Source organism: Salmo trutta, chromosome 12, assembly GCF_901001165.1.
Source record: "Salmo trutta chromosome 12, fSalTru1.1, whole genome shotgun sequence".
Lineage (NCBI taxonomy): Eukaryota > Metazoa > Chordata > Actinopteri > Salmoniformes > Salmonidae > Salmo > Salmo trutta.
Window position 1 is genome coordinate 47,245,647 of NC_042968.1, and position 20,189 is coordinate 47,265,835.

Genomic DNA, 20,189 nt, shown 5'->3' on the forward strand with positions numbered 1-20,189 from the left:
CCCGTGACGTGAACGGGCAAAAACGGTGAGGGAGGAGCACCTTTTTCAAATCGAAATGTAACAGGCAGCATGGTGAATCGTCCAGAAAGACACATCTATTTTCCATATGTTTGAATTTTATAACTAGTTTTCATTGGGAAGGCAGATAAGCATTCACTTGTACATGTGAAAACAGAATCCTACTCATTACCCCTCGTGCTTAATTACTTCTCTTTTGTTTTGAGGCGACTTCTCTGTGGGCTTTGCCGGGCACCTCGCTCACGCCCGGAAGATAACCCGCTTTCCCAAAACGAATGCAATCAACTTTCACCCAGGGCAAAACACGCCTATTTGGGCGCAAGAGCCAGGTTAATGGAATCCCCTCATTGTAGTGGCAGTTGTTACAGGTAAACAACACCGATACGGAGAACTTGAATCTGCCCGAATGTTACGTCACTGTCAACACTGTCTACGCGACTTTAGGACATGTCAGTGGCTACAGGCTTTTTATGTTAAATTACTCGAAGGAAAAACACATTCTACTGTCATTTGCTCCCGAGTGGTGCAGCGATCTAAGGCACTGCATCTCAGTGCAAGAGGTGTCTCTACAGTCCCTGGTTTGAATCCGGCCGTGATTGGGAGTCCCATAGGGCGACGCACAATTGCCGGGGTAGGCCGTCATTGTAAATAATAATTTGTTCTTAACTGACTTGCCTAGTTAAATAAAGGTTAAATAAAATAAATATTTTACTTTTATTTGAATCAGTAATGTGACCCTGTTGCTGCCACAGATGCCTCCACGTTATTTATATATCTTTTTTAACTTTGTTTTTATTGAGGAACACAAAGAAGTACAAATAAACTAAAATAACAACAAAAAAGATCTGGCAGTACGAAACCCATTTTTCCCAGTATTCCTGACCTCTCTCCTCTTGAGTTCTTAAAGCAAAGTTCATATGCTCCATATGGTGTATTTCTTTAATAATATCTATCCATTGTGTCACTGTGGGAGGGTCTTTTTGTAGCCATTTCCTAGTGATAGTCTTTTTACTGGCTGCCAGTAGGACCTTCAAGAGGTACTTTTCTCTATTGTGTAAGTTATCAGGTATTTCACCCAAGTACAAAAAAATGAATGTTTATTCTATGTGAAATCCCATTATTTTTCCAATGTTAGATCTTATTTCTCCCAGTAAGTTTTGATTGTGGGCAGGACCAAAATATATGAGAGTGATCCACCCTTGATAGGCCGCATTCTCTCCAACAAGGATGTTGGGAGCCAGTCTGTTTTGATTTAAGTTTAGGTGTTATGAAGAAACGTATAACATTCATCCAACAGAATTCTCTCCATGACCTTGAGTTGGTGGAGCTTTGTTGAGTCTCTAATATGTTCAACCATGTTCATCAGTAATTTACATGTTCATTTCCTCCTCCCATTTCTGTTTAGTATAGTTTGTAAATTGTTTCTTTGAGGATTGAATACCCAAGTAAAGATTTGAAATAGTTTTTATGTTACTCCCCAAGTTGTATGCGTTAGTGAATACTTGGATTCATTTTTGAGGTGCTCGAGGGTCAATCACTTTTATCTCCCTTAAGAAATAGTGTCGAACTTGTAGGTATCTGTAAAAATCTTGTTTATCCAAGCCATGTTTTTTACTTAGGTCCTGGAAGTTCTCTAAGTCCCCATTCCTTATAATTGTGCTGAATGATGTGATGCCTTTCTGTGTCCATTGTTTAAATCTGCTGTCCTGAGTTGCAGGGATGAAGCTGTGGTCGTATGCGGGCCAACTCAGCAGTTTGACCTCTCTGTCTAAATGATTCTGCTTAACTACCCTAAACCATGTCTTCAGAGAGAAATTAATCCACTAATTTTGTCTTTTGTATATTTCTATTACCATGTCCTTATTTCCCAAAACTGACTGTATGGGTGTCTCTGTCTCAAGTAGTCTCAATGTCTTTCCATTTGGATTCGTATTCTGAATTGCACCAACACACCAGAGGTCTCAATTGGGCTGACACATAATACTATTTTAGGTTTGGTAAGGCCATACCCCCACAGTTTTTTGGTAATTGTAATGTTGTATATCTAATTCTTGGTCTCTTACTGTTCCAGAAAAACCTTGATATCCGTTTATCCCATCTCCCAAACTGTTTAGACGGGATTTCTATGGGCAGTGATTGGAACAAATACAGTAACCTCGGCAGGATGTTCATTTTGATTGTTTCAATTCTACTACTAAGATCCAAGGGAAGTGAATTCCACCTGTCCAGGTCATCATATATTTTCTTGTTGATGTGATCGTAATTCATGTCATAAAGTTTGGGTGTGTCTTTTGGTAGATATACTCCAAGATATTTAATGGATGAAGAGGTCCAGTGGAAGTTATACCTACTCTTCAGCTCTTCCTGTGGGGTATAATTATATACTAGGGCTTGGGTCTTGTGTATGTTTTTTTTATATATATTTTTTAATTTTTCCTTTATTTAACTAGGCAAGTCAGTTAAGAACAAATTCTTATTTACAATGACGGCCTACACCAGCCAAACTCAGAAGACGCTGGGCCAATTTGTGCGCCGCCCTATGGGACGCCCAATCACGGCCGGTTGTGATACAGCCTGGATTCAAACCAGGGTGTCTGTAGTGACGCCTCTTGCACTGAGATGCAGTGCCTTAGACCGATGCGCCCCTCAGGAGCCCAAACGTGTGTTGCCTGACCGGGAATTGAACCCGGGCCATGGCAGAGAGAGCACTGAATCCTAACCACTACGTTAAGCACACACAAACATTTGGAACATATTCAGGGTAAAACATCCATCAATCTTGGTACACTTGAGCCTGGGTCTTTAAGGAATAACAGAACATCATCAGCATACATGCATATCTTATGTTCACTGCCTCTTATTGTTATTCCCTTTAAAGATGGGTCCTGTCTTATTGCCTGTGCTAATGGCTCGATGTACAAAAATCTGTTTCCAAGATGGCGTAGCAGTCTTTTGTCTTCGTCTTGTCGTGTCCCGTGTATATATCTTTACATATTTTTTCTTCTCATATATTTTTTTATATTTTTCTTAACCCCAACTTCAACATACTCTCCTGCAACCCGCCTCACCCAATGTGGTATGGATCTGCTATTTTCTATACTTTAGAACCGGAACCCCCGACAGAAGCTAGCCAGTTAACAAGCTACTAGCTAGAAGTCAGCTAGACACTGCTAGCGGTCATCCGCTAACCTTTAGCCCGGACAACTCCTGTACAGTCTGCACAACGCGATTCAACCCAGAGGGTACCGGACTTCTTATTCTCCATATCCCCGGATTCCTATCGCTTCACCTGGATCATCGCAGCTTGCTAGCTGCTATCCGGTTGACTTCTCCTGGCTAATGTCTCTGTCCCGAAGCAAGCACCAATTAGCCTGGAGCTAGCCTATGCTAGGCCCACCTCCCGGCTAGCCGAAGAGATCCATCAGCCACTCCTTGGGCTACAATACCTATTTTGCCAATTGGCCTGGACCCCTTTTATTGCCGATACTGAGCCGCGCCGATCCTTCACAACTGGACTACCGACGTAATCCACCCGAGGGGGATTACCAACTGGCTCCCCCGTTGCGACGTCCCCTGAATGCCCATCTGCTAGCCTGCTAGCCATGTCCCGCTAGCTGTCTAGAGCACACTGGACTGTTAGCTGAAGAAGTCCAGCCAATTTTTTTGGGCTACTATACATATTTTGCCAATTGGCCCGGACCCTTTTACTACACGGACTCCTGCTGATCCATCACGACTGGTCTGCTGACGTAACCGCACGAGGGGGCTACAATAGACTTCTTCCGTTGCAACGTCCCTCTAAGGCCCTTCTGCTAGCCTGCTAGCCCCGGCCCGCTAGCTCGACCAGCTACTCACCGGACCCAATGATCACTCGGCTATGCATGCCTCTCCCTAATGTCAATATGTCTTGTCTATTGCTGTTTTGGTTAGTAATTATTGCCTTATTTCATTGTAGAGCCTCTAGCCCTGCTCAATACGCCTTAGCTAACCCTTTAGTTCCACCTCCTACACATGCAGTGACCTCACCTGGTTTAAATTATGTTTCTCGAGACAATATCTCTCTCATCGTCACTCAATGCGTAGGTTTACCATCACTGTATTCACATCCTACCATACCTTTGTCTGTACATTATACCTTAAATCTATTCCACCGTGCCCAGAAACCTGCTCCTTTTACTCTCTGTTTCGAACGTACTAGACGACCAGTTCTTATAGCCTTTACCCGTATCCTTACCCTACTCCTCCCCTGTTCCTCTGGTGATGTAGAGGTTAATCCAGGCCCTGCAGTGCCTAGCTCCACTCCCATTCCCCAGGCGCTCTCATTTGTTGACTTCTGTAACCGTAAAAGCCTTGGTTTCATGCATGTTAACATTAGAAGCCTCCTCCCTAAGTTTGTTTTATTCACTGCTTTAGCACACTCTGCCAACTCGGATGTCCTAGCCGTGTCTGAATCCTGGCTTAGGAAGACCACCAAAACCCCTGAAATTTCCATCCCTAACTATAACATTTTCCAACAAGATAGATCTGCCAAAGGGGGCGGAGTTGCAATCTACTGCAGAGATAGCCTGCAGAGTTCTGTCTTACTATCCAGGTCTGTGCCCAAACAATTTGGGCTTCTACTTTTAAAAATCCACCTTTCCAGAAACAAGTCTCTCACCGTTGCTGCTTGCTATAGACCACCTTCTGCCCCCAGCTGTGCCCTGGACACCATATGTGAATTGATTGCCCCCATCTATCTTCAGAGCTCGTGCTGTTACGTGACCTAAACTGGGACATGCTTAAGGCCATCCTACAATCTAAGTTTGATAACCTCAATCTCACACAAATTATCAAGGAACCTACCAGGTACAACCCCAAATCCATAAACACCCTTATAGATATCATCCTAACTAACCTGCCCCCCAAATACACCTCTGCTGTCTTCAACCAGGATCTCAGCAAACACTGCCTCATTGCCTGCGTCCGTAATGGGTTTGCGGTCAAGCGACCACCCCTCATCACTGTCAAACGCTCCCTAAAACACTTCAGCTCCTGGTTCACCAACTACTTCTCTGATAGAGTTCAGTGTGTCAAATCGGAGGGCCTGTTGTCCGGACCTCTGGCAGTCTCTATGGGGGTGCCACAGGGTTCAATTCTCGGGCTGACTCTTTTCTCTGTATACATCAATGATGTCGCTCTTGCTGCTGGTGATTCTCTGATCCATCTCTACGCAGACGACACCATTTTGTATACTTCAAGTAAAACTAAATGCATGCTTTTCAACCGTTATTTATATTTGCTCCTTTGGACCCCAGTATCTCTACTTGCACACTCATCTTCTGCACATCTATCACTCCAGTGTTTAATTGGTATATTGTAATTATTTCGCCACTGTTGCCTATTTATTGCCTTACCTCCCTTATCCTACCTCATTTGCACACATTGTATATGGACCTTTTGTATTGTATTATTGACTGCATGTTTGTTTATTCCATGTGTAACTCTGTTGTTGTTTGTGTTGTACTGCTTTGCTTTATCTTGGCCAGGCCACAGTTGTAAATGTGAACTTGTTCTCAACTAGCCCATCTGGTTAAATAAAGGTAAAATAAAAATAAAGTAAATAAAAAGAGCGTGGGTGAAAGATTACAGCCTTGTCTTGCCCCTCACTCTAATTGTATCGTTTGTGACAAATGTCCATTTATCTTTATTCTAGCAGTCGGACATGAATACAGTGTTTTGATGCACTTTATCACTTCTTTGTTGAAACCAAATCTTTCCATAATTTGGAATAGATAATCCCATCCCACTGAATCAAATGCTTTTTCTGCATCTAAACTGATTAATATTGCACTTGTCTTATTCTGAGTAATGTGGTCCATGACATGTAGTGTTCTCCTTATGTTGTCCTGTGTCTGCCCACTTCGTATGAAACCCGTTTGATCCCCGTCAATCAATTCTGGGATTATGTCTTCCATTCTTTTGGCTATTATTGATGCATATAGTTCAAAATCCGTGTTAAGAACTGCAATAGATCTATAGGAACTGCATTCCTTCCTATCTTTACCCTCTTTTGGGATTATAGATATGATCGTCTCCCTCCATGATGGTGGGAGAGCCCCCTCCCGCAGAGTACAGTTAAAACAGCCCTTAAGTAGAGGTGTTAGTTGTTCTCTGAAGGCTTTGACCTATTCTGAAGGGAAGCCATCAGGCCCTTAAGTAGAGGTGTTAGTTGTTCTCCGAAGGCTTTGACCTATTCTGAAGGGAAGCCATCAGGGCCTTAAGTAGAGGTGTTAGTTGTTCTCTGAAGGTCTTGAACCATTCTGAAGGGAAGCCATCAGGCCCTTAAGTAGAGGTGTTAGTTGTTCTCTGAAGGTATTGAACCATTCTGAAGGGAAGCCATCAGGCCCTTAAGTAGAGGTGTTAGTTGTTCTCTGAAGGCTTTGACCGATTCCAAAGGGAAGCCATCAGGCCCTTAAGTAGAGGTGTTAGTTGTTCTCTGAAGGCTTTGACCTATTCTGAAGGGAAGCCATCAGGCCCTTAAGTAGAGGTGTTAGTTGTTCTCTGAAGGCTTTGACCTATTCTGAAGGGAAGCCATCAGGCCCTTAAGTAGAGGTGTTAGTTGTTCTCTGAAGGCTTTGACCGATTCTGAAGGGAAGCCATCAGAGTCTGGAGATTTGTTTCCTTTTAGATTAGATATTGAATTTTTAATTTCTTCAGTGGTAATTTCTGAAGTAAGTCTATCATGTTGCTCTGTCCCAACTGAAGGGAGATCAAGTGAATGCTCTATTGTCTGTGCATCTGCCTTCTCTGGTTGCTTGTACAGATTTGTGTAATATGATTAAAATGCATTCTGTATTTCATCCAATTTGCATGTAATCTTCTTTGTTTTGGGGTCTTTTATTTAGAAAATTGTATTCTGTGCTTGTTGTTTCCTAAGTCTCCATGCTAGTAATTTGGTTGCCTTTGAGCCTGCTTCATAATATCGTTGTTTCAGGAACCTGAGCTTTTTCTTTACTTTTTCAATATAAATCTGGTCAATTTCCTGTTTTATCTTTTGAATCTCTTGTAATATAAGAGGATCTTTGTAATGACTATGAGATCGTTCAAAGTTTCTTAGTGTTTCCTGTAATTTCAGCAGTTTCTGTGCTTTAATCTTTTTCTTGAGAGATGATGTGGCTATGATCTTTCCTCTAATAACCGCCTTAGCTGCATCCCACAATGTAGCAGGGGATACTTCCCCGTTATCGTTATTCTCCAGATAGAGACGTTCAATTCTGTCTTTATTGATTCCTTGAATGCTGGATCATTCAGCATGCTTGCATTAAGGCTCCATAGAGTATTTCTTGGTTTGCTATCAAGGTGTAGAGTAAGGTAAACTCCATTATGATCTGATAAGTCGCTCTGCCTGATCCTACAATCCTTAAGCCTGTGTCTGTCTGTCTATTGTACATGAACATGTCATCTAACCTGGAGTATTCAGTGTGGCGGGCTGAGTAAAAAGTATATTTCTTATCTGTCATGTAGATGTTACGCCATACATCAAGCAGTCCTAGATCCTGCAATATCATGTTGATCTTTTTTGCAACTAGACTAATTTTCCTATTTTGATTTGTGCTGTCCAACTTTGAGTTTAAAATCGTGTTAAAATCCCCTCCACAGATAAGAGTGCCAGAGGTTTTTGTGGCAATTAAATCAAACACCTTCCTGTAGAAGACCATGTCACTCCCCGGGGGCGCGTATACATTAGATAATGTAACTTCCTTGTTATCCAGTTTACATTTAACAAGTATAAATCTACCCTCCTTGTCTTTAATTTCTGATATAAACTCAAAATGAACTGAATTTGGGATCAAGATTCTACCTATTTTATAAGAAGAAAAAAAGGTATTCCTATATCCCATTTTCTTGAGTTTCTCGTGTTCAGGTGTGGATAAGGGAGTTTCCTGCCAGAATAGTATGTCAACTCTCTCCAGTTTTGTCTTTGCTATTACCTTACTTCTCTTGATGGCACTCCCCAGTCCATTTACATTGAGACTTATGACCTTAAATTCCCGATGATGCATCGATATAAATTTTAAAAAACTGTGCACCATAACTGCCTGCTTAACATGAGCCTAAAAATTAACTAAAAAACAAGAACGTTAAAAAAGTAAACCAAAGTGGGAAAATACTTTGCTATTTGAACTCCCATGTCAGAGGACTGTGTCTTGCCTCTGGAGTTTGAGGGGATGAGCCTGTCTGCTGGAGGGGCCCCTTGCTCATATATGAAAATGCGTAACACAGTCGCAAACAAGACTTGTTGGAATCGAAAATAAAAAAGGGCACCTATTTTGTTGCTTATACACATTGGTTAATTACAAGTTAAAACTATATAGGCAATGCTTGCATGTCATGAATCCTCCCCTTGATATGCCCTTCTGTCAACCCATTGTCAATGTGTCATTAATCATTAGCTAATGTATATGTTATTAACGTGACCATACATGTGTCCATAAAGAACACATACTTTTGGCTACTCACCCTTGTTCAGCATTGGGGGAAAATAGGGGAGACATTTGACCTATTGCAGTATCAACCGTAACAACCCAATATGTCTAAACGGTTAAGAGAGGTTAAGGTTAGGAGTGGGGTTTGGGGAGACGTTAAGGTTAGGAGTAGGGTTTGGAGAGAGGTTAAGGTTAGGAGTGGGGTTTGGGGAGAGGTTCAGGTTAGGAGTGGGGTTTGGGGAAAGGTTCAGGTTAGGAGTGGGGTTTGGGGAAAGGTTCAGGTTAGGAGTGGGGTTTGGGGAGAGGTTAAGGTTAGGAGTGGGGTTTGGAGAGGGGTTTGGAGAGAGGTTAAGGTTAGGAGTGGGGTTTGGGGAGAGGTTCAGGTTAGGAGTGGGGTTTGGGGAGAGGTTCAGGTTAGGAGTGGGGTTTGGGGAGACGTTAAGGTTAGGAGTGGGGTTTGGGGAGACGTTAAGGTTAGGAGTGGGGTTTGGGGAGAGGTTCAGGTTAGGAGTGGGGTTTGGGGAGAGGTTCAGGTTAGGAGTGGGGTTTGGGGAAAGGTTCAGGTTAGGAGTGGGGTTTGGGGAAAGGTTCAGGTTAGGAGTGGGGTTTGGGGAGAGGTTCAGGTTAGGGTTAGGGTTAGGGTTAGAGGGTTAGGGTTATGGTTAGGTGTTGAATATAATTGTGTTTCGTGTCAGCTAGTTTGTTTTACGGTTAGGGTTAGGGGGGTTAGGGTTAGGTTAGGGGTATGGTTAGGTTTTGAATAATTGTGTTTCGTGTCAGCTAGTTTGTTTTACGGTTAGGGTTAGGGTTAGGGGGGTTAGGGTTTAGGGTTGGGGTTAGGGTTAGGTTTCTAGTTTTGAGTCGGTTGATCCACTTCCATCTCTGACACGTGGAAGCCGAAGGGGGGGAAAGGGAATGGGTGCACTCCACAGCATTGACGCGCGGGCCAGGGGGGTCCGGGCGCACCCGGCCAAAGTTGTAGACCCCATTGTTGCCCACTGGTGAAAGAGCCCTAGGGTGCGATGGCTGGGCGTTAGTCAGTCCGTCAGTAGGGTTGGGGTTAAGGTTGAGGTGGGGGTACACATGCATACACACATAAAAACATAAGAAGGGATACGCCTATACACATATTTTTTATACAAAACATACACATACATCCTCACAAGTAGTGTGAGGGATGACACACAACATGACACTCACCTTCCTCCTCGTGTGTATATTTATATAAGGGCTGTGTAAAACTCAAATTAACCCTTTCACGCGTGAGTTCCAAATATCTCTAACGGTCGCCCCAGCGTGACTTTTTTTATGCACGTGATGTTCGAACGTTCTCTCCATTCCAGGATGTGATTGTTACATAAACAACAACACTGAATGCTCAGAGTGGGAGTGAGAGGTTACCGTGATTGACTGCCTAAACGAGCAATTTGTATCAATAAATCACTATCAGAAAATGTTTTGTGTGGTATTATTGATATATTTACTATTTTATTTACGTTTTTCAATTACCCGTGATAAATCATGCGTTCCGATTTTTGCATAAATTGTAAAGGGCGCATAGTATGTGTGTAAAATAATGTTTTGAAGGTTGTACTGATTATGATGAGCTAAGCTAATTCCAGCTATGTGTATGGAGCCATGTTTGTTGACATACAATGCATTCTGGGTTTCAGTTGATCGTCTGTCGGACCAAAGATGCTATAACAAAATGAGGTGAGTAAGGGTTCACTCATTTTTTGAGAACTTCAGGAAGTGAATGTGGGATGTGAAGGATGGTAGACCACACCCCTTCAACAACTCATCTTGTCTTCTCTTATTATCTTCGGTGTCTGTGAGGTAAAAAAGCATGGCTGCGCGCTGAAACAAATCGTCGGATTACTTTCGATTTCTAGAAAGTGTTTTACTCAATTATTTTGATCAACGGTGAGCTCAACCGTGATGTGATTAATTTTACATAGTAATTGCTATTAGCTAATTCCTAGTGTAGTTTATGTCAGCCGAGAGTTAGAAAATATGACCGCTTGTGTTGCGTCAATCTTTCCTCAGCGCTAGGACAAATGTAGCCTATATTTTTCCGGTTAGGATGATTGTGTTATGCTATAGATACTTCTGTGAATATCTGAACATTGCATCCAAAAATAAACTGCTCACATTCTGGACATAACTTTGTAAGGACTGTGTTTGTGTAAATAGTTTCTGAAAAAAGTGTGGCCAGCTCAAATGTTGATTGTTGCGTCATTCGAAACTGGCCGTTCTAAATGAGCGTTCTAAATTAGTGTTCTAATCACACGGGGTGTGATCGTACGCTTCAGGGACCAGTGTAGAACGATCACACCCCGTGTGATGGTACGTGTGAAAGGGTTAAGGAAAGAGAAAAGTACAAATAAAATAAAAAGTAGCCAAAAAGAGACCCCTCTGACATCTGTGTGGGACCTGCGTCCTTACAGCAACACTACAGATCAAGAGGAGCCCCAGCCACAACGCGTTTCTGCCTTACTCGGCTTCATGAGGTAGCAGGGAGAAAAATATGAATAAAATTAAGAATACAAATAAAAATGCTGTAAGTTGTAATAATATGTGTATATATCTATATGCGTAGTGCGGTGTTCTGTGTGGTTTACTTACCTTTGATGTAGTCCTGGTTAAGTGTGTGGAGCGATGTGCTATCCAGTTGTCTCCCTGTAAGGTTATGAGCTGTGCTGCCTCTCTAGAGCACAGTGGGTGTGGCCCAGGTGGTAAGGATTATTTTGATTGGGCCGTACTGTTACTAAGCCTAGCAGCAGAGAACAGGTTTTGGGGTGAGGAGTTCAGATTAAGGTGAGATTTGAATAGGGATACATTACATTACATTTAAGTCATTTAGCAGACGCTCTTATCCAGAGCGACTTACAAATTGGTGCATTCACCTTATGATATCCAGTGGAACAACCACTTTACAATAGTGCATCTAAATCTTTAAGGGGGGGGGGGGTTAGAAGGATTACTTTATCCTATCCCAGGTATTCCTTAAAGAGGTGGGGTTTCAGGTGTCTCCGGAAGGTGGCGATTGACTCCGCTGTCCTGGCGTCGTGAGGGAGCTTGTTCCACCATTGGGGTGCCAGAGCAGCGAACAGTTTGGACTGGGCTGAGCGGGAACCGTGCTTCCTCAGAGGTAGGGGGGCCAGCAGGCCAGAGGTGGATGAACGTAGTGCCCTTGTTTGGGTGTAGGGCCTGATCAGAGCCTGAAGGTATGGAGGTGCCGTTCCCCTCACAGCTCCGTAGGCAAGCACCATGGTCTTGTAGCGGATGCGAGCTTCAACTGGAAGCCAGTGGAGAGAGCGGAGGAGCGGGGTGACGTGAGAGAACTTGGGAAGGTTGAACACCAGACGGGCTGCGGCATTCTGGATGAGTTGTAGGGGTTTAATGGCACAGGCAGGGAGCCCAGCCAACAGCGAGTTGCAGTAATCCAGACGGGAGATGACAAGTGCCTGGATTAGGACCTGCGTCGCTTCCTGTGTGAGGCAGGGTCGTACTCTGCGAATGTTGTAGAGCATGAACCTACAGGATCGGGTCACCGCCTTGATGTTAGTGGAGAACGACAGGGTGTTGTCCAGGATCACGCCAAGGTTCTGATACAGTTGAAGTGGATATGGAGTTAGAGTAGAGGTCAAGCACACCTGACAACAATACAATGGAGACCCAATATGACAAAAGTACAACCCCGTGGTAACACAAGGTTTGTAAAAATGCCATATGGTATGGATGAAACATGGAATGTGATAAAATAGGGATCACAATACATTATAATAGACAGACAGGGTTAACAACATAAGGTCAGACACACACATACCCAGAGAGGGGCTAGGACTGCAGTTAGGGTTAGGGGTTAAGGTTAGAGTTAGTGTTAGGAATGGTTAAGGTTAGGGTTAGAATGGTTAAGGTTAGGGTTAGAATGGTTAAGGCTAGGGTTAAGGTTAGTGTTAGAATGGTTAGGGTTAAGGTCAGAGTTAGAATGGTTGAGGTTGGGGTTAAGGTTAGGGTTAGAATGGTTAAGGTTAGAGTTGGGGTCAGAGTTAGAATGGTTAAGGTTAGGTTTTAGGGTTAGAACGGTTAAGGTTAGGGTTGCGGTTAGAATGGTTAAGGTTAGAATGGTTAGGGTTAGGTGAGGGGTTGGGTAGGTCTTGCAAGGTTCAATTGTCAACGGAAGTGGAAAGCATAGTTCAACCTAGGAGTTACTCCCCATCGGATCCTTCTTTTCATCTCCACGTTGTCTATGTATTTACTCCGTGTCCGTCTGTCTGTAGTCCTGGATGTTTTCAATCATAAGTAGAATTGAGAGTTATTCCCTTCCAGGATCCTAACTCCCAATTATCCCATGTCTAGTCAAATCCAGCTTGTCTGTATGGGTAAACTCGACGTAGGATCAGGCAAAATCCCTTGAGTTGCGTACCTTGTGCAGGTCTGGCCCTCAGTTGGTTGCCATGTGTCCCTGTCGAGTGGTAGTCATTGGTGTCTAGGGTTAGGGTTAGGGTTGGGGTTGGGGTTAGGGGTGAGGGTTAGGGTTAGGGGTTAGGGTTAGGTTTCTAGTTTTGAGTCGGTTGATCCACTTCCATCTCTGACACGTGGAAGCCGAAGGGGGGTTAGGGTTAGGGTTAGGTTTGAAAAAAACCAGACGAATCTGATATGCACTGGCACAGGCAAAACTTTAAATAAATGGTAAAACCATAGCATGAAATACCTTAATTACTAAAAAGAGGGGAGGGGGAAAAAAGGGGGGGAAAGGAAAAAAATATTGATAAAAAGATTACCCGGAAAATAAAACCTGGGTTCACAACCCGAAATGCAATCCCAAAGGGATAGAGGCCAAAAACGAAAGTCAAGACAATAAACCTGAAATTAGGATGGGCATGAAAGTCCAGAGGTTGGAGTTCGGCACGCCAGCTCCAAGGGTTACGGCCAGACAGGAGATATAAGGGTTAGATAAGTGGGTATAAGGGTTAGGGTTAGATAAGGGGGTATGAGGATTGGGGTTAGATAAGGGAGTATAAACGTTAGGGTTAGATAAAGGGGTATAAGAGTTGGGGTTAAATAAGGGGGTATAAAGATTAGGGTTAAATAAAGGGGTATAAGGATTAGATGAGGGTATATAAGGGTTAGATGAGGGGGTATAAGGGTTAGATAAGGAGGTATAAGAGTTAGAGTTAGATAAGGGCTTACAAAGGTTAGGGTTGGATAAGGAAGTATAAGGGTTAGGGTTAGATAAGGGGGTGTAAAGGTTAGGGTTAGATAAGGAGGTATAAAGGTTAGGGTTAGATAAGGGGGTCTAAGGGTTAGGGTTAGATAAGGAGGTATAAAGGTTAGGGTTAGATAAGGGGGTCTAAGGGTTAGGGTTAGAAATAAGGGGATGTAAGTGTTAAATAAAGGGATATAAAGGGTTGAGGTTAGGGTTAGATAAAGGGCTATAAGGGTTAGGGTTAGATAAGGGGGTGTAAGGATTAGGGTTAGATAAAAGGATATAAGGGTTAGGGTTAGGTTAGGGGTTAGGGTTAGGGTTAGGTAAAAAGGTGCAGAGGTTGAGGTGAAAGTGGAAAATTAGGGTTGGGACCTGAGAACTGGGGGTTGGGGTTGGAGTTAGAGTTAAAATCAACCCAAGGATCAGGGTTAGATATAGGGTCTAGAAATAATTAGGGTTAGGCATGAGGATCTAGGAATTAGGGTAGATAATTAGGATTTTAAAATTAGGGTGAAATATAAGGGTCTAGGATAGGGAATCAGGATTTCGAGAACTAGGAATTCCAAAGTAGGGGAACCACCCAACAAACACACAAGTAAAAAATACATATACAAAACAATAATAAGTGCTACTACACAAAGGCAAGACCACAATAGACGGATCAACGTCCCACACTGAGTGTAAAAATAAGTTCTATCCAGTTCAAATAGGTGCTCCAAAAGTATGCGAAAAAAGTAAAATAAAACCACGCCACACTAAAAAATATGAAGAATTTATATAAATAAAACAAGTGTCATCATAAGTGCTGAAGAAGCATATAAAAATATATATAAATTCATAAATAAACAATTAAAAAGAGACATAATTAAGTATAAAAATAAGTGCTTTCATAAATAAATAGACAAACGTACCCCACTAAATATGCAAAGTGCTTTCAACGCAAAATAAGTGCTATGGGGGTATACAAAGAAATAGGATAAAACCACGCCACACGAAGATATATAAAAATAAATAAATAAATAATTTAGTAAACAAACATTTATCTTGAGCGGTTCTCCCACAGCCCCCCACCATCCTGCCCCCCCCCCCCCCCAAAAAAAACACTCGTCCAACCCCACCAGAGATGGCACCTCCCATCAGGTAAATAAACCAGAATAAATGTAATATTTTTCATTCAGGCCCTTGGGATCTATTGTTTGGAGGCGCCCAATCCAAATTCTTTCCATCCCCTGTCGTTGTTTCCTAGACCAGCCCCCATTTGTCTCCAGACCAACGATACTCAAATTATCAATTGCATGTAGGCCAAATGTAAATACAACACCGTGCTCTTATTACCTTTAGCCATATTGTATAGGTGTTGTTTTAGTCTAGCCTGTAGTGCATTCTTGGTTTCTCCTATATAAATCTTTTGGCACAATTTGCACTTAATTACATAAATCAAGTTTACCGTTGACCATTCGATTCTTTGTCTTATAGGGAACCCTGAACCCGAGAAGGCATTAGTGATATATTTTGGTCTCTCCAGATATTTTTCCAATTTATTAGGTACCTCTTTCGGCCGGAAGGCCGAGTGGACTACCTTATCCCCAAGGTTTTTATTTTTCCTATATGCTGAGATTATTCTACAATCTAACAGCCCATCCACCGCTTGTTGCGCTTCCCGGAAGTTAGACCTCAACGTCCTACTAAATCCACCCAAGCTCCCAGAGTATTAAGCAACAAATGGTATCAGATTATGTGTTTCTGCTGTTTTATTGTAACCCTCTTCCCTTCCAAATAATTTTCCTACCTCTGCTTTTATCTCCCTAAGGAAACGTTTTGAATATCCCCGTGGCCCCAAAGCTCCAAAAAGAATGGTTGTTGCCTCCTCCACATGCTCACCCAATGTACAAATTCTATTGAACCGGATCAACTGGGATTTAATTATCCCTCTAAAGGTATGTTTTGGATGATAACTTGCCTTATGTAACAAACAATGAGCTTCAGCTGCCTCCAATTAGAGACCAACCCCAAACAATTCCAACATAGAAATAGACAACCTAGAATAAACATAGAAATATAAAACAGAACAAAACCCCAAAAGACACAAAACCATCACCCCCTGCCACGCCCTGACCATACTATAATGACAAATAACCCCTTTTACTGGTCAGGATGTGACAGTATGATTATATTGTATGTGGCGTTTCAATATCAGGTGTTGTTGTCACTAAGTTGATCTGTCAACGGCAGCATGTAGCGTCAAAAGAGATCAAGGTCTCTTTTCCAAGGCAGCGCTGCATCTCACTACTACACAACAATTAAACTAAACGGCAGCATAGTAGCATAGAAATACACCAAATACAACAAATATATACAAAACAACCACTGGACAAGTTCAGATAGTATCTCCCGTTTGGAAGTGCTGTCATCTGTTTTCTGTCTAACTAGCATGACCCTGTTGTGAAGAGGTTAGCTACACGCTAGTTAACATTGTAACACAGGTTAATGACAGCATAGGCTACAGATCTAGTTATTGAAATAATTGTGTTCATTTATAAAATATGAAATACTTTATTGGTATGAAAACACATGACAAAATACATATTAACACGTTCAAATGACTGATGATCAGCGTCAACAACCCAGTAGCCCATAGTTATCATGTCACGGTATTACTGTTTTAAAACACAGACATTCTTTGGAATTACACAGGACTTTCATAATACAAATAAAGAACATTCCTTTGAATCACTCATTAACTTAACCTCTCTGGCGCAGGTGGGACGAATTCGTCCCACCTGCGTAACAGCCACTTAAATCCAGTGGCGCGATTTTTGAAACATTTGAAATACTATTACTTCAATTTCTCAAACATATGACTATTTTACAGCTATTTAAAGACAAGACTCTCGTTAATCTAACCACACTGTCCGATTTCAAAAAGGCTTTACAACGAAAGCAAAACATTAGATTATGTCAGGAGAGTGCCCAGCCAGAAATAATCAGACACCCATTTTTCAAGCTAGCATATGATGTCACAAAAACCCAAATCACAGCTAAATGCAGCACTAACCTTTTATGATCTTCATCAGATGACACACCTAGGACATTATGTTATACAATACATGCATGTCTGTTCAATCAAGTTCATATTTATATCAAAAACCAGCTTTTTACATTAGCATGTGACGTTCAGAAAAAGCATACCCCGCAAACTTCCGGGGAATTGACTAACAGTTTGCTAAATTACTCACGATAAACGTTCACAAAAAGCATAACAATTATTTTAAGAATTATAGATACATTACTCCTCTATGCACTCTATATGTCCGATTTTAAAATAGCTTTTTGGATGAAGCACATTTTGCAATATTCTAAGTACATAGCCCAGCCATCACGGGCTAGCTATTTAGACACCCGGCAAGTTTAGCCTTCACCAAAATCACATTTCCTATAAGAAAAATGTTATTACCTTTCCTGTTCTTCGTCAGAATGCACTCCCAGGACTTCTACTTCAATAACAAATGTAGGTTTGGTCCCAAATAATCCATCGTTATGTTCCATCAACGACGTTTTGTTCATACGCATGAACAAAACGTCGTTGATGGAACATAACGATGGATTATTTGGGACCAAACCTACATTTGTTATTGAAGTAGAAGTCCTGGGAGTGCATTCTGACGAAGAACAGGAAAGGTAATAACATTTTTCTTATAGGAAATGTGATTTTGGTGAAGGCTAGACACTATCAGAATACTAAATCACGGTCACGAGCATGGCGCATGGCGTGACAAAAAATTTCTAAATACTCCATTACCGTACTTCGAAGCATGTCAACCGCTGTTTAAAATCATTTTTTATGCCATTTATCTCGTAGAAAAGCGATAATATTCCAACCGGGAATCTGCAATAAGCTAAACAGACGAATGAAATTTCTCCACGGGGGCGAATCGCGCACGCGCCTCATTGCATTGTCACCTAATGGGACACTTGGAAAAGGCGATAATCTGTTTCAGCCTGAGGCTCCCTCGTCATCGTTCCTGTTTTTCCCGGGCTCTGAGAGCCTATTGGAGCCCTAGGAATTGTCACGTTACAGCTAAGATCCTTACTCTTCAATAAACAGAGGCAAGAAGAACGACTCCTTGTCAGACAGGCCACTTCCTGCATGAAACCTTCTCAGATTTTTGCCTGCCATAGGAGTTCTGTTATACTCACAGACACCATTCAAACAGTTTTAGAAACTTTAGGGTGTTTTCTATCCAAACCTGAACAATAATATGCATATTCTAGCTTCTGAGTTGGTGTAGGAGGCAGTTAAAAATGGGCACATATTTTTTCCAAAATTCTCAATACTGCCCCCTAGCCCAAACAGGTAGATGATCTGCCCTCTAGAAAATCATTGCTGTTCTATTGTGCATGCAATCACATGGAATGATGTCCGATTTTTATTTATTTAAATAACGGTGTTTGAAGTAACGTCTTCGATGTAATATCGCAAACCGACGTGGCAGTTTCACGTAAATGGATTCCAACTTTAAGTTCAGGGTCATAAGGAGACATGAACTGGGTACTGGATGGACAGGTTGAAACATGACTAGAGGAGGGGTGTAGTCTGAAGAAGAAAAAGTACACATTTCCTAATATGTATTGTGTAGAACTCTGATAGTGTCACAACTGTCTTCAAAAATGGACCAAGGCGCAGCGGGTATGTGGATACTCATAGTTTAATTCAAATGAGTAAAGCATCCACGGTGAAAAAAACAATAAACAAGACAGCAACGGTTTTGCAGGCTAACTAAACGCAGTGCAAAAACAACTACCCACAACCCCAAAGAAAAACACACACTCCTATATAGGACTCCCAATCAAAGGCAACTCAACACACCTGCCTTCAATTGGGAGTCCAATCACCCATACAACATTTAACAAACACAAACCCCCTGCCACATCCTGACCAAGACTAACACAATTACGCCCTCTGCTGGTCAGGACGTGACAGATAGGTTAATAATTTGTTTGTAGGAAGAATTAGTTTGTTGGTCGTTGGTCGTATTAGTTTGTTGGTCATATTAGTTTGTAGGTCATATTAGTTTGTTGGTCATATTAGTTTGTTGGTCATATTAGTTTGTTGGTCATATTAGTTTGTTGGTCGTATTAGTTTGTAGGTCGTTGGTCATATTAGTTTGTAGGTCATATTAGTTTGTAGGTCGTTGGTCATATTAGTTTGTTGGTCGTTGGTCATATTAGTTTGTTGGTCATATTAGTTTGTTGGTCATATTAGTTTGTAGGTCATATTAGTTTGTTGGTCATATTAGTTTGTTGGTCGTATTAGTTTGTTGGTCATATTAGCTTGTTGGTCATGTTAGTTTGTTGGTCATGTTAGTTTGTTGGTCATATTAGTTTGTTGGTCATATTAGCTTGTTGGTCATATTAGTTTGTTGGTCATATTAGTTTGTTGGTCATATTAGTTTGTTGGTCATATTAGTTTGTAGGTCATATTAGTTTGTTGGTCATATTAGTGTGTAGATCATATTAGTTTGTTGGTCATATTAGTTTGTTGGTCATATTAGTTTGTTGGTCATATTAGTTTGTTGGTCATATTAGTTTGTTGGTCGTATTAGTTTGTTGGTCGTATTAGTTTGTTGGTCATATTAGTTTGTTGGTCATATTAGCTTGTTGGTCATATTAGTTTGTTGGTCATATTAGCTTGTTGGTCATATTAGTTTGTTGGTCATATTAGTTTGTTGGTCATATTAGTTTGTAGGTCATATTAGTTTGTTGGTCATATTAGTGTGTAGATCATATTAGTTTGTTGGTCATATTAGTTTGTTGGTCATATTAGTTTGTTGGTCATGTTAGTTTGTTGGTCGTATTAGTTTGTAGACCGAACCGTTCAGACACTACAGACATTTTCATGAGAAGATAGATTTTATGAGGATTATTTGATTATGTTAATTAGATTTCCCAAACATTTTAGGGTTAGAAAACAAAATTGGTTAAAAAAATTGTGATTAAAAAATGAGAGTTTTTACATTTTACATTTTATTATACAACATTCTCTCAACCAATAGAATGTTATATATATGGGGGATACAACCATCCCAGCTCTGCAGGAGTTGCTGAGAAGAGTCAGAATCATTAGATCACTTATTTTGGTACTGCCCATATGTAGCTTGTTTTTGGTCACAGGTTCAGGAAATGCTGAACAATTGCTATTTGCAAATAGCACTGCTGGGTGATTTAAAAAGTCATAGTCAATCGATCAATATAATTTTCATACTCTTAGCAAAATGTTTATCTTTAATTTACAATCTGTAGAAACAATGAGAATCGAAAGGTTCAGAACTTCTGTGAAACATCACAGCAGAATTGAAACATATATCACCACTAGAAATAAATCCTAACTGGATGTTCTTCAGAGATAGATGGAGGAGTTGAGGGGAGCTGAATGGAGGGACTGGATGATGATCAGAGATAGATGGAGGAGTTGAGGGTAACAGGATAGTGGGACA

At 41.4% G+C, this 20,189-nt stretch overlaps 1 long non-coding RNA gene across 1 annotated transcript; it reads right to left on the reverse strand.

Moving 5' to 3' along the window:
• Window positions 1-5,986: 5,986 nt before the first annotated feature.
• Window positions 5,987-11,308, reverse strand: LOC115203696 (uncharacterized). Its single transcript, XR_003880225.1, has 2 exons — window positions 11,109-11,308; window positions 5,987-9,495 (listed from the first exon to the last, which is right to left on the reverse strand). It is a non-coding gene; the product is annotated as an uncharacterized LOC115203696 (long non-coding RNA).
• Window positions 11,309-20,189: the final 8,881 nt, after the last annotated feature.